Source organism: Salmo salar, chromosome 02, assembly GCF_965601325.2.
Source record: "Salmo salar chromosome 02, fSalSal1, whole genome shotgun sequence".
NCBI classification, from domain to species: domain Eukaryota; kingdom Metazoa; phylum Chordata; class Actinopteri; order Salmoniformes; family Salmonidae; genus Salmo; species Salmo salar.
Window position 1 is genome coordinate 58,299,327 of NC_138292.1, and position 15,310 is coordinate 58,314,636.

The window sequence follows — 15,310 nt, forward strand, 5'->3', positions numbered from 1 at the left end:
GGTTGTAAATCTTGCTTTGTGTCCCAGGTCATGTGTGTCTTAACCCAAAATACTTTTGGGGATATGTACCAGGAGTTCCAAGACAAATTGGAATCTTTACAGGCTGCTTATGGGGTGAGCGTTACGGTTATCTGGGAACATGAGTGGACAGAACTCAAAAAGTCTGATCCTCATTTTTGAGCTCTCCTTTCCACCTTTGACATACCTGAACCCCTGGAACCCCGCCAGGGGTCATACCAATGCTTTATATAGCGCAACCTGATGAGAAAATTGGATATGTAGATTTTACATCCCTTTATCCTCATGTAATGAGTTCCTCTTCTTATCCTATGGGTCATCCTGAAATGATTCACCGTGACTTTGACTTACCACAAAACTATTTTGGTCTGATAAAAGCACGTCTCATGTGGCTCAGTTGGTAGAGCATGGTGTTTGCAACGCCAGGGTTGTGGGTTCGATTCCCACAGGGGACCAGTACGGAGAAAAAATGTACGGAGAAAAAATTTATGAAATGTATGCATTCACTACTGTAAGTCACTCTGGATAAAAGCATCTGCTAAATGACTAAAATGTAAATGCAACTGTTTACCCACCCCAGGGCTTGTTTCTGCCAGTTTTTCCTTACAAGGGACCTCAATGGAAACGTTTCTTTCCCCTTTGTTGCACCTGCTGTGAAAACAACAACCAGGAAAAGCCTTGTGATCATTGAGATCAAGAAAGAGCTCTGACCGGTGTATGGGTCATCGTTGAATTCTCTAAGGCTATAGAGAAGGGGTATCGTGTGTCCAAAATCTTTGAAGTGTGGAACTTTTCCAGGAAATCAGACAGTCTTTTTAAAGAGTACATCAAGACCTTCTTGAGATGCAAGCAAATGGCTTCAGGGTATCCTGCATCAGTCACAGATCAAGAGAGCAAAGACAGATACATTCAGGACTATCATGAAAAAGAAGGCATACGTCTTGACCCTGACAAAATAGAGGTCAACAAAACCAAAAGAAATCTGTCAAAATTGTATTTAAATTCGCTTTGGGGGAAATTATCCAAGAGTAGTGATATGTTAACAATGTTGATCATTAAAGATCCCGAAGAATTTATGGAATTTGTTTTTTCAGACCAATATGAAATTTCCCATTTTTCATTCTTGAGTCAAGACATTGCCCTGGTGCAATGGAGACGTAACAAGAAGTGGGTTCTACCCCCAGGTAATGTAAACGTGGTCTATGTAAGCAAACCTGGTGATTGGAACCCCCCTCTTAGCAACTATCTGGGTGGTTTAACGAGTGAACTCGAAGATGGTGACCATATCATAGAGTGGTCATCCTGTGGCCCCAAAATATATGTTTTTAGAACTAAAGACAATCACGTGGTGTTGAAAGGCAAAGGTGTGACTCAAAACTATGAAAATGCCCACCGTGTAAACTTGGAATCAATCACACGCTTAGTCGAGGGGTTCATAAACGACCGGAATAGTGAATTAGAAATTTTGAACTCCTACAGAAAGATTGTTAGGGATAAAAAAGGGTCCCCACTTACTAAAAGATTCCGGGTAGTCTATATGACAAGAGATTGCTTTCACCTGACGGGACCACCTCGCCCTTTGGTTACTGACTTATGTTACAAGCCCTGTGTGTCTTAACCCTTAAGATATAATGGCTGCTGTAGAAGGTTTTGATCCCAGGTTGCAAATACCATTTTCGGCCTTAATCGCAGGCCCATCCAATAGCGGTAAAACTTGTTTTGTAAAAAGTATTTTAGAGAATTCTGAACATGTATTATCTCAGAAACCTGACAATATTGTTTGGTGTTATTCATGTTATCAACCTTTGTATGATGAGTTGTGAAGAAAATAAAAATCAAGTTTGTTGAAGGAATACCCGCATCCCTGTCTGATGATGAACTTTTACCTAATCTGATGGTTTTGGATGATATGCTTTTTGCCGGTAGTAAACATCCTGAAATAGCACGAGCTTTTACTCACTCATCGTTGAAACCTGTCCGTGCTTTAATTGGCACAAAATGTGTTTCACCAAGGTATAAATAGCTGTACCATTAGTGTGAACGCCAATTACTTAGTTTTGTTCAAAACCCCCTTGAGACAAACTACAAATAAACATTCTAGCTCAGCAGATGTAGCCTGGAAGGAAATCCTACTTTATGGAAAGCTATGAGGATGCTACCAAAGCACCATTTTCTTATTTAAACGTGGTTTTAAAATCAAACACGCCACAACACCTGAGGATAGTTTCCGTGGGAGTGGCTGACAGTTTACATTCCAAAAAAGTAAAAATATGTCTCTGCGTTTAAAAAGAAACCTACCGCTCTTGAGATCCCTAGTTGGGGCTACCTCTAAAGAACGTAAGGCCATCTTGGGCCATTGTTCTTCATATCTTATATTATCACTATGTGAGATTGCTTTGAATCTTCTCAAAGGCTGCATTCCACTTACCCTGACCCAATAAAAAAAATTTAAGAGACAAAAGACTGGCCCTTTTATTGGCAAAGAGTTTGATCGCAATCTTCAAAAGAAAATACATACCATACAACAGTCTGGGGGTTTTCGTCTACCTTTACTAAGTATAGCCGTGCCCTTCATTACCAGCCTTATTGCTGCCAGACGTGGGGGTTGAACACAGAGTTTGATGGCCAATAAAATGTACTTAGTGCCTCAACAAGAGTTGGATAGACTGAAACAGCAATTACAGGGTCCTGAAAATATCAGACAAACAGCGGGAAATGATTTGGATATGGCCATGAAGGATATTTTGAACAGAAAAGGATTGAATCCCTATGATAAGGTACAAAAATACACAAACCTCTTGCAAAGGTATTTGGCCTTGATAAAACAAGGTGAGAGAGAAAGCAATCATTCATCGCTTTCCCTACCGGAACCCTTAAAGGATGAAGAGCATAGAGAGAGCCATGCCCCTGTAATGCCTGGACCAGAGATCTTACCGGTTGAAGATCAAATGCATGTTGAAGATAATGTTATGCATGACATGTTGACACATGTTCCAGCACGTAACAGGAAAAATGTTAGATACATTATAAACAAAATAAAAGACTCAAAGGGGGCTGCTACTTGGAATGACAAAGGAGAGATTATCTTTCAGGGGGATGTTGTCAGGGGTTCTCATATGATGGACTTGCTTAAAAGTACCACAGCATCCCACAAGATTGCTGATGACAGAAGACCTCCTGGGTGCGTCAGTTTCTTAACTTCTTTGGGATGGGGGCAGTATTTTCACGGCCGGATAAAAAACTTACCCGATTTTATCTGGTTACTACTCCTGCCCAGAAACTAGAATATGCATATAATTAGTAGATTTGGATAGAAAACACTAAAGTTTCTACAACTGTTTGAATGGTGTCTGTGAGTATAGCAGAACTCATATGGCAGGCAAAAACATGAGAAAAATCCAACCAGGAAGTGGAAAATCTGAGAATTGTAGTTCTTCTTTTGAATCCTTATCGAAACTACAGTGTCTGTGGGGTCACGTTGCACTTCCTAAGGCTTCCATTGGCTGTCAACAGCCTTCAGAAGTTCTTTCAGCCTTCTCCTGTTACTGGGCAGATAATAGTAGCTCAGTCAATCAGTGGACTGCCTATGGACAAAGGGTTTGGGTATGCGCGATCCCGCGAGCGCGCCGTTCCTTCTCTTGAGTTTATTTATTTTTATTTTTACAGGGACAGTGCACATTAATCAACGTTTCAGTAAAAGTGCCGGTTTTCGCCAGCCGGCTAATTTTCAACCGCAGTCCCTGGGCAGGTTATTAAAAACAATTACAATATAGACAATCATTGAACAGTGAGCACACGCAGAGTAACATAGGACAAGCAAGACATAGCATACAGACAGAGCAACATAGGACAAGCAAGATGTAGCATACAGACAGAACAAAAAGCAACAAGACAAAATCCATAAAAACAACAAAGTGTTTCCACACCTCACAAGCTACAGACAACAGACAACATGGAAAGCGGCAATACACAGCTAGGGATTATGTTCACAAGTCTGATTGACCTTTAGCCATGTCTTCATGCATTTTGTGAAAGTGTGATATGTGGTGCAGTTATGTGTGTCTGATGGCAGTGTATTCCAGACATGGGAAGCTCTCACAGAGAAAGCAGATTTACTAAAGGTGCTTTTCCTTAAGGGAACTATACAGTCACCTCTCATGGCAGACCTTGTGGATCTGCTGCCATATGTTTGGGTTTTCTGTTTTACAAAAATACTGAGTGGAGGGGGAGCTAGGCCATTTAGGATCTTGAATACAAGACATGCGTCGGTGTATTGCACAAGATTTTCCCAACTCAGGAGCTCATGCTTTCTGAGGATGTAACAGTGATGATGGCTATTGGGCTTTCTATCGAGCACTTTGAGAGCCTGTTTGTAGACAGACTGAATAGGTTTTAATGTTGTATAGCAAGCTTGGGTCCAACTAGTCAAGCAGTATGTTAAGTGGGGGAGTATCATCGATTTGAAATACAGTGTTGCTACCTCTGTGGTCAAACAATTTCGTATAAATCGGAAATTAGCTAGGTTGAATTTGGTTATTTGAATTACCTTTTTCACATGCTTTTTAAAAGTGAGGTTGGAATCAAGTATGATTCCAAGGTACTTAAAATCAGATACCACCTGGAGCTTCTCCCCTGACACATAGACATCTGGCTCAGTAGCATCTGTTGCCCTCTTTGTGAAGAACATGCAAACAGTTTTTTTCACATTGAGATGCAAACACGAGTCACTGAGCCACTTTGTAACCTGGACCATTACAGTAGTGAGTTCTTGTGCAGCTTGTTGTTTGCTCTTTGCATGCACATATATCACTGTATCATCTGCATACATCTTTCTTCTAGAATGAATACGCTATTGTCCGGTTGGAATATTATCGTAATTTTACGTAAAAAATACCCTAAAGATTGATTGCAAACAACGTTTGACATGCTTCTTCGAACGGTAATGGAACATTTTGACTTTTCGTCTCTGGTACTGCGCTCGCGCGTTATGCCTTTGGATAGTGATCTGAACGCACGACCAAAACGGAGGTATTTGGACATAAATATGGATTATTTAGAACAAAAATAACATTTATTGTGGAAGTAGCAGTCCTGGGAGTGCATTCTGACGAAGATCAGTAAAGGTAAGAGAATATTTATAATACTAATTCTGAGTTTAGTTGACCCCGAACTTGGCAGGTGTCTGTATAGCTTGCTGTGATGGCAAGCTATGTACTCAGAATATTGAAAATGTGCTTTCTCCGTAAAGCTATTTTAAAATCTGACACAGCGGTTGCATAAAGGAGAAGTATATCTATAATTCTTTAACCTCTGTGGGGTAGGTGGGCGTCCCACCCTAGTCAACAGCCAGGTGGAATCCCGTGGCGCGATATTCAAATACCTTAGAAATGCAATTACTTCAATTTCTCAAACATATGACTATTTTACACCATTTTAAAGACAAGACTCTCGTTAATCTAACCACACTGTCCGATTTCAAAAAGGCTTTACAACGAAAGCAAAACATTAGATTATGTCAGCAGAGTACCCAGCCAGAAATAATCAGACACCCATTTTTCAAGCTAGCATATAATGTCACATAAACCAAAACCACAGCTAAATGCAGCACTAACCTTTGATGATCTTCATCAGATGACACTCCTAGGACATTATGTTATACAATACATGCATGTTTTGTTCAATCAAGTTCATATTTATATCAAAAACCAGCTTTTTACATTAGCATGTGACTAGCATGTGACTAGCATTCCCACCGAACACTTCCGGTGAATTTACTAAATTACTCACGATAAACGTTCACAAAAAACATAACAATTAGTTTAAGAATTATAGATACAGAACTCCTTTATGCAATCGCGGTGTCCGATTTTAAAATAGCTTTTCGGTGAAAGCACATTTTGCAATATTCTGAGTAGATAGCCCGGCCATCACAGGCTAGGTACTCACCAAACTCAGATTTGCTATAAGAAAAATTGGATTACCTTTGCTGTTCTTCGTCAGAATGCACTCCCAGGACTTCTTCTTAAACAACAAATGTTGGTTTGGTTCCAAATAATCCATAGTTATATCCAAATAGCGGCGTTTTGTTCGTGCGTTCAAGACACTATCCGAAGGGTAACGAAAGGGTGATGCGCCCGGCGCGTTTCGTGAAATATTCCATTACCGTACTTCGAAGCATGTCAAACGCTGTTTAAAATCAATTTTTAATGCGATTTTTCTCGTAAAATAGCGATAATATTCCGACCGGGAGTCGTTGTTTTCGTTCAAAGACTGAGAAAGTAAAATGGACTCTTCACGTGCACGCGCGCACCCGTCTCATTGTTCTCAGATCGACCACTTACCAAATGCGCTACTGTTTTTCAGACAGTAACTGCAGAGTCATCATTCAACGTTCTGGCGCCTTCTGAGAGCCTAAGGGAGCCTTAGAAAATGTCACGTTACAGCAGAGATCCTTTGTTTTGGATAGAGATGACAAAGAAGGCCAAGAAATGGTCAGAGAGGGCGCTTCCTGTTTGGAATCTTCTCAGGTTTTGGCCTGCCATATGAGTTGTGTTATACTCACAGACACCATTCAAACAGTTTTAGAAACTTTAGGGTGTTTTCTATCCAAATCAAACAATTATATGCATATTCTAGTTACTGGGCAGCAGTAGTAACCAGATTAAATCGGGTACGTTTTTTATCCGGCCGTGCAAATACTGCCCCCTATCCCCAACAGGTTAAATAATTGTTATTTATTTTGTCAACGTTTATGATGAGTATTTTTCTAAATTGATGTGCTCATTCACCGGAGGTTTTGGTGGGAATACATTTTCTGAACATCACGTGCCAGTGTAAAATGCTGTTTTTGGATATAAATATGAACTTTATCGAACAAAACATTCATCTATTGTGGATCATAATGTCCTAGGAGTGTCATCTGATGAAGATCGTCAAAGGTTAGTGCTTCATTTAGCTGTGTTTTGGGTTTTTGTGACACATATACTTGCTTGGAAAATGGCTGTGTGGTTATTTTTGTCTACGTACTCTCCTAACATAATCTAATGTTTTGCTTTCGCTGTAAAGCCTTTTTAAAATCGGACAATGTGGTTACATTAAGGAGAAGTGTATCTTTAAAATGGTATAAAATATCCGTATGTTTGAGAAATTGACATTATTCGATTTTTGATGTTTTGTATTTTGCGTCCTGCTGTTCTATTGGATGTTGGCTAGGCGTTCCGCTAGCAGAACGGCTATAGCCAAAAGGTTAACACATTTTTTAAACCAAACACTTTAACAAACACAAAACAAATGTGTATGCATGCTGTATTTCTGACAACAAGGGACGAACTGACGACCTACCTGTTAACTGTGCAGGGTCTAGACATCTTGTGTGGGTGAAAAATCTATAAACAACAAATGTCACATGACCGGATGAGGTAACCATTCTTGTTCTTCTTGTAACTTTCCGGTAGACTTTGCGGTAACTTTACGGTGTTTTGCTGCTCGTCACAGGTCGACGCAGGTATTGCAAATGATTTATCGTTCTCATAACCGTAGGTGCAGCCAAGTGGAAATACGAAAGCTTTCTAGCTATTTCGCACTGACGGTAATTTGAACACAAAGTTTCTAGTGAAAAGGTGCTTACACTCAGAGCCATGTATTTACACTCAGCCAGCTCATAGTACAATTCCACCCTAGCCTTATTACGGGTTAACGTTTTGGTAATTTTGGTTGGCCAACAAAATTTAAGACTACAATGACTGCACACGTTTCCCCAAATGTTAAATACATGGAACTACAACAGAATAAAACGCCATTAGCCATCATGCATTGCTTACATTCATTTTATACTGAAATGTCTGTTCAGAAAAATCGAAAACAGTACATATAGGCATACATCCACAATGTTCTAATAGGAATTAAATAAAGCCAAAATATCTACATATTCATAACATTAAAAAAATATGAAATACAGGCTATTGCGTCTATGGTTGTAGGAAAGGCTTGTGTGTCGCCTACTGGTTAAATTCGTGTCATAACGCACTAATTAAGTACCACATGACTTCGTGGCTTTTCGAACGTATTGAACAACACAAAAATGCACAAAAACACACAAAATCTGCTGAATTTTTTTTACATATATGCGCAAATTGAGGTTGGGCTGAAAAGCCAGACTACGGTTTGCAACTGCACATGGGGACAAAGATCATACTTTTTGGAGAAATGTCCTCTGGTCTGATGAAAGAAAAATAGAACTGTTTGGCCATAATGACCATCATTATGTTTGGAGGAAAATGGGGGATACTTGCAAGCCGAAGAACACCATCCCAACCGTGAAGCACAGGGGTGGGGGTGCTTTGCTGCAGGAGGGACTGGTGCACTTCACAATATCGATGGCATCATGAGGCAGGAAAATGATGTGGATATATTGAAGCAACATCTCAAGACATCAGTCAGGAAGTTAAAGCTTGGTCGCAAATGGGTCTTCCAAATGGACAATGACCCCAAGCATACTTCCAAAGTTGTGGCAAAATGGCTTAAGGACAATAAAGTCAAGGTATTGGAGTGGCCATCTCAAAGCCCTGACCTCAATCCTATAGAAGATTTGTGGACAGAACTGAAAAAGCGTGCGAGCAAGGAGGCCTACAAACCTGACTCAGTTACACCAGCTCTGTCAGGAGGAATGGGCCAAATTCACCCAACTTATTGTGGGAAGCTTGTGGAAGGCTACCCAAAACATTTGACCCAAGTTAATTGACTGTATGTAAACTTCTGACCCACGGGGAATGTGATGAAAGAAATAAAAATGGAAATAAATAATTCTCTCTACTATTATTCTGACATTTCACATTCTTAAAATAAAGTGGTGATGCTAACCGACCTAAAACAGGGGATTTTTACTCAGATTATTAACTTCTTAGGGCTAGGGGGCAGTATTTTAATGGCCGGATAAAAAACGTACCCGATTTAAACTGGTTACTACTCTTTTCCAGAAACGAGAATATGCATATAATTGGTAGATTTGGATAGAAAACACTCTAAAGTTTATAAAACTGTTTGAATGGTGTCTGTGAGTATAACAGAACTCATATGGCAGGCCAAAACCTGAGAAGATTCCATACAGGAAGAGCCCTCTCTGACCATTTCTTGTGCTCTGTGGCATCTCTGTCGAAAATACAGCATCTCTGCTGTAACGTGACAATTTCGAAGGTTCCCATAGGCTCTCTGAAGGCGCCAGAAAGTGGAATGATATCTCTGCTGTCTCTGGGCTAGGTACAGGAGCGCTGTTTGTGAGTGGTCAGGCTGGTGGCTCAGAGACAGGAGATGCGCGGCCCCGAGAAGTGGCCATGTTTTTCTTTCAGCCTTTGAACGAAAACAACGTCGCCCGGTTGGAATATAATCGCTATTTTACGAGAAAAATAGCATAAAAATTGATTTTAAACAGCGTTTGACATGCTTCTAAGTACGGTAATGGAATATTTTGAAATGTTTTGTCACGACATGCGTCCGCGCATCACCCTTCGGATAAGGACCTGAACGCACGAACAAAACGGAGGATATCTGAACATAACTATGGATTATTTTGAACCAAAACAACATTTGTGGTTGAAGCAGAAGTCCTGGGAGTGCATTCTGACGAAGAACAGCAAAGGTAATCCAATTTTTCTACTAGTAATTCTGAGTTTACTGAGCCTCGATGTTGGCGAGTGTCTGTTTAGCTAGCCTTGATGGCCGAGCTATCTACTCAGAATATTGCAAAATGTGCTTTTTCGAAAAGCTATTTTAAAATCTGACACCGCGATTGCATAAAGGAGTTCTGTATCTATAATTCTTTAAATAATTGTTATGTATTTTGTAAACGTTTATCAAGAGTAATTTAGTAAATTCACCGGAAGTTTTTGGTGTGTATGCTAGTTCTGAAAGTCACATGCTAATGTAAAAAGCTGGTTTTTGATATAAATATGAACTTGATTGAACAAAACATGCATGTATTGTATAACATAATGTCCTAGGAGTGTCATCTGATGAAGATCATCAAAGGTTAGTGCTGCATTTAGCTGTGGTTTTGGTTTTTGTGACATATATGCCAGCTTGAAAAATGGCTGAGTGATTATTTCTGGCTGGGTACTCTAACATAATCTAATGTTTTGTTTTCGCTGTAAAGCCTTTTTGAAATCGGGCAATGTGGTTGGATTAACGAGAGTCTTATCTTTCAAATGGTGTAAAATAGTCATATGTTTGAGAAATTGAAGTTATAGCATTTTTAAGGTTTTTGTCAGGAATTGTGAAAAACGGAGTTTAAATGTATTTGACTAAGGTGTATGTAAACTTCCGACATCAACTGTATATTTGTAGTAGCCTATTTATTACAGTAATCAGGTCCAGACACAAGAATAGAAATGTTATTAAAAAATGGTTTATATTTCACATATAGCACAACATATGTATTGTCAAAACATGACAATGTAGGTCCTGGATTGCAGGAAGCTTGACCCCAGTGATGTACTGGGCGGTACGCTCTACCCTCAACCGGTCAGGATGCTCTCGATGGTGCAGCTGTCTGTGCTAGCAAAACAGTCCTGTAGCGTAGTATCCACGCCATCTGATCACTTCTGTATTCAGCGAGTCACTGGTACTTCCTGCTTTAGTTTTTGCTTGTAAGCAGGAATCAGGAGGAAAGAATTATGGTCAGATTTGACAAGTGGAGGGCGGGGGAGAGCTTTGTATACATCTCTGTATGTGGAGTAAAAATGTTTTCCTCTGGTTGCACATGTGACATGCTGGTAACAATTTAGTAAAACTGATTTAAGTTTGCCTGCATTAAAGTCCCTGGCCACTAGGAGCGCCGCTTCTGGGTGAGCATTTTCTTGTTTTCTTAAGGCCTTATTGAGTTGGTTGAGTGTGGTCTTAGTGCCAGCCTCTGTCTGTGGTGGTAAATAGACGCCTACGAATAATATGGATGAGTACACTCTTGGTAGACAGTGTGGTCTACAGCTTATCATAAATTACTCTACCTCAGGCGAGCAATACGGGTCAGTGCGCACGATGGGTCAGTGCACACGAGAGAGCACTTCCTGGAGTTTAGTGAGCTGCTTGACGCAACGGGGGTGGGCATGACCGAGTTGCTCATCTCAAAACTACAGAAGCATGGCATTGCCATCATGGACATGAGAGGGCAGGGGTATGACAACGGGGCGAATATGCAGAGGAGGCACAGCAGAGATTAACCTGTTTAGGATAGGTGGCAGTATTTTCACGGCCGGATAAAAAACGTACCCGATTTAATCTGGTTATTACTCCTGCTCAGAAACTAGAATATGCATATAATTAGTAGATGTGGATAGAAAACACCCTAAAGTTTCTAAAACTGTTTGAATGGTGTCTGTGAGTATAACAGAACTCATATGGCAGGCCAAAACCTGAGAAGATTCTATACAGGAAGTGCCCTCTCTGACCATTTCTTGTCCTTCTATAGCCTCTTTATGGAAAATAGAGGATCTCTGCTGTAACGTGACATTTTCTAAGGCTCCCTTAGGCTCTCAGAAGGTGCCAGAATGGGGAATGATGACTCTGCAGTCCCTGGGCGAAAAACAGTAGGGCTTTTGGAAAGTGGTCGTTCTGAGAACAATGACACGGGTGCGTACGTGCATGTGAAGACTCCATTTTCTATTTTCAGTGTTTGAACGAAAACAAGGTCTCCCGGTCGGAATATTATCGCTATTTTACGAGAAAAATCGCATAAAAATGTATTTTAAACAGCATTTGACATGCTTCGAACTACGGTAATGGAATATTTGGAAATGTTTTGTCACAATACGCGCCGGCGCGTCACCCTTCGGATATTGTCTTGAATGCAAGAACAAAACCCAGCTATTTGGATATAACTATGGATTATTTGGATCCAAAACAACATTGGGTGTTGAAGTAGAACAGCAAAGGTAATCCAATTTTTCTTATAGTAAATCTGAGTTTGGTGAGTGCCAAACTTGGTGGGTGTCAAAATAGCTAGCCATGATGGCCGGGCTATCTACTCAGAATATTGCAAAATGTGCTTTCACCGAAAAGCTATTTTAAAATCGGACACCGCGATTGCATAAAGGAGTTCTGTATCTATAATTCTTAAAATAATTGTTATGTTTTTTGTGAACGTTTATCGTGAGTAATTTAGTAAATTCACCGGAAGTTTTCGGTGTGTATGCTAGTTCTGAACGTCACATGCTAATGTAAAAAGATGGTTTTTGATATAAATATGAACTTGATTGAACAAAACATGCATGTATTGTATAACATAATGTCCTAGGAGTGTCATCTGATGAAGATCATCAAAGGTTAGTGCTGCATTTAGCTGTGGTTTTGATTTTTGTGACATATATGCTAGCTTGAAAAATGGCTGTGTGATTATTTCTGGCTGGGTACTCTCCTGACATAATCTAATGTTTTGCTTTCGTTGTAAAGCCTTTTTGAAATCGGACAATGTGGTTAGATAAAGGAGAGTCTTGTCTTTAAAATGGTGTAAAATAGTCATATGTTTGAAAAATTGAAGTTTTTGGATTTCTGAGGTGTTTGTAATTCGCGCCACGCTGTATCATTGGATATTGGCGAGGCGTTCCGCTAGCGGCACATCTAGATGTAAGAGGTTAAAAGAGAGTGCAGGATATCAATCCGAGAGCCTATTTTGTGCCGTGCAGCGCACACTGGCTGAAACTGGTTCCCTCTGATGCAGCATTGTGTTGCTTGGAGGCGACTGAGTTTTTTAACATGTGTCTTCCATGTTAAAACGTCTAGGAGCGACAACGGAACTACTGAGTTCCCATCTTCCTTTGGAAGCAATGTCGGCAAAGGAACTGTTCGTGAGGAGCTTCATGAAATGGGATTCCATGGCCAAGCAGCCGCACACAAGCCTAAGACCACCAAGCGCAATTCCAAGCGTCTGCCATAGTGGTGTAAATCTCGACGCCATTGGACACGTTCTCTGGAGTGATGAATCACACTTCACCATCTGGCAGTCCTATGGACAAATCTGGATTTGGCAGATGTCAGGAAAACGCTACCTTCCCCAAAGCGTAATGCCAACTGTAAAGTTTGGTGGAGGAGGAATAATGGTCTGGTGCTGCTTTTCATGGTTCGGGCTAGGCCCCTTAGTTCCACTGAAGGAAATCGTTACGCTACAGCAATCAATGACATTTGAGACGATACTCTGATTCCAACTTTTTGGTAACAGTTTGGGTAAGGCCCTTTCCTGTTTCAGCATGACAATGCCTCTGTGCACGAAGTGAGGTCCATACAGAAATGGTTTGTCGAGATCAGTGTGGAAGAACTTGACTGGCCTGCACAGAGCCCTGACCTCAACCACATCGAACAGCTTTGGGATGAATTGGAACTCCAAATGCGAGCTAAAACTAATCGCCCAGCATCAGTACCCGACCTCACTAATGCTCTTGTTGCTGAATGGAAACAAGTCTCCGCAGCAATGTTCTAACGTCTAGTGGAAAGACCGGCCATGGAAACGCATTTCATGAAGCTCCTGACGAACAGTTATTGTGCTGACGTGGCTTCCAGGAGGTAGTTTGGAACTCTGTAGTGAGTGTTGCAACCGGGGACAGAGGATTTTTACATGCTTCAGCACTTTGCGGTTCTGTTTTGTAAGCTTGTGTGGCCTACCACTTTGCGACTGAGCAATTGTTGCTCCTAGACGTTTCCACTTCACAATAACAGCACTTGCAGTTGACCGGGGAAGCTCTAGCAGGTCAGAAATGTGACAAACTGACTTGCTGTAAAGGTGGCATCCTGTGACAGTGCCACATTGAAAGTCACTGAGCTTTCCAGTAAGGCCATTCTATTGCCAGTGTTTGTCTATGGAGGTTGCATGGCTGTTTTCTCTATGTTATACACCCGTCAGCAACGGGTGTGAATGAAATAGCTGAATCCACTAATTTGAAGGGGTGTCCACATACTTTTGTATATAGTGTATTTTATTGTAGTGCCATGTAGCCATCCCACATGGGATTATAAGACACATTGATATTAGAATCAGTTCGAGCACCAGCGTAAAAATGAATTAAAAATAAACAATTATGAGGCTCAAAGCAGTGTTCCCAGCAAACTCTTAATACTGACAACCACATTTCTTTCAGCACTGTCAAATCTCTCTCTCTCTCGGAGAAGATGGCTCTCATTGACCTCATCGAGTGGTTTCAACTCCTGAAGGGCCACTCCATACTCATCCTGGAAGGCACCTTTAAGAAGAGCCTTCTCCCTAAGAGCATCTATGTTACTGGAAAGTGACAATACACATAGCTGCCCTGAGGAATCCCCACTTCATGGGCTGGACAACCTCCTGGCAGAGTATGCTGAGGGTCACCCCAAGTCCTACATCCTGACTGTCGACAAAGAAGTGAAGTTAGCTGAAACAGGAAAGATCTGGGTGGATCACAACCCCAAAATGAAACGGCACCAGGGAACCTCCTGTATCTTAACACTGTTTGTTAATTACAGATGAAGCTATATAACAATTATTACAGATACAAAATATTTCATTAAAATATTAAATAATTAAACGACACTCTAGACAACTACTTTCATGCCACCTGGTTCTGTCCACCCACCCTACAATTCTGGAAAGAAACTATATAAAAACAATCCATCCTTTTTGAATGTGATAACCCAATAAATAAAATGTCCCACAAAATATGAAGCCAATATAGTATGCTATGTTCTCGTGTTTCAGGAGCGTACAGATAAGGTGTGTACGTAAGGTGTGTTGGAAAGTGTTCAAGCGCTCCTGCGCACCTGCTAATCTAATTTCACCAGAAGTCTGACATGAAGAAACACATCTTCATTCATACAGGTGAGTCATCATGTATTCTATGGGAATAGAGATCTTGTCTTTGTCAAGGTCACAGTCGAAATGTGTTATTAATTTTCCATAAGGCCATACTATTCCAAGGTTATTATAGTAAAGGAAAATTGAAACTAAAATTCTAATTCAAATTTGAAAAACAATTTAGAAAACTGAAATAAAAAAGTAATCAATATTGAAACGATTGTCTTTGACTGAAAAAACAAAATTGAAACCAAGTATATGTTTAGTTTTAGTTTTTTTCTAAACTTTAGACAAAAGTCTAATGGGGTTTTTGAGCTTCTGAATCTGGCAGGTAAATGCTGTCAGTAGATGCTGATGTTACAAATAGGCCTATCTTGTGCATCACTATCACTAGCTATTACTACCTCCTGGGAAAACTCTAGTTTTGATTTACATTTGGTTGGAATCCAAAAAACACATGTCTCCGTATCATTTAGTTTATTTGGT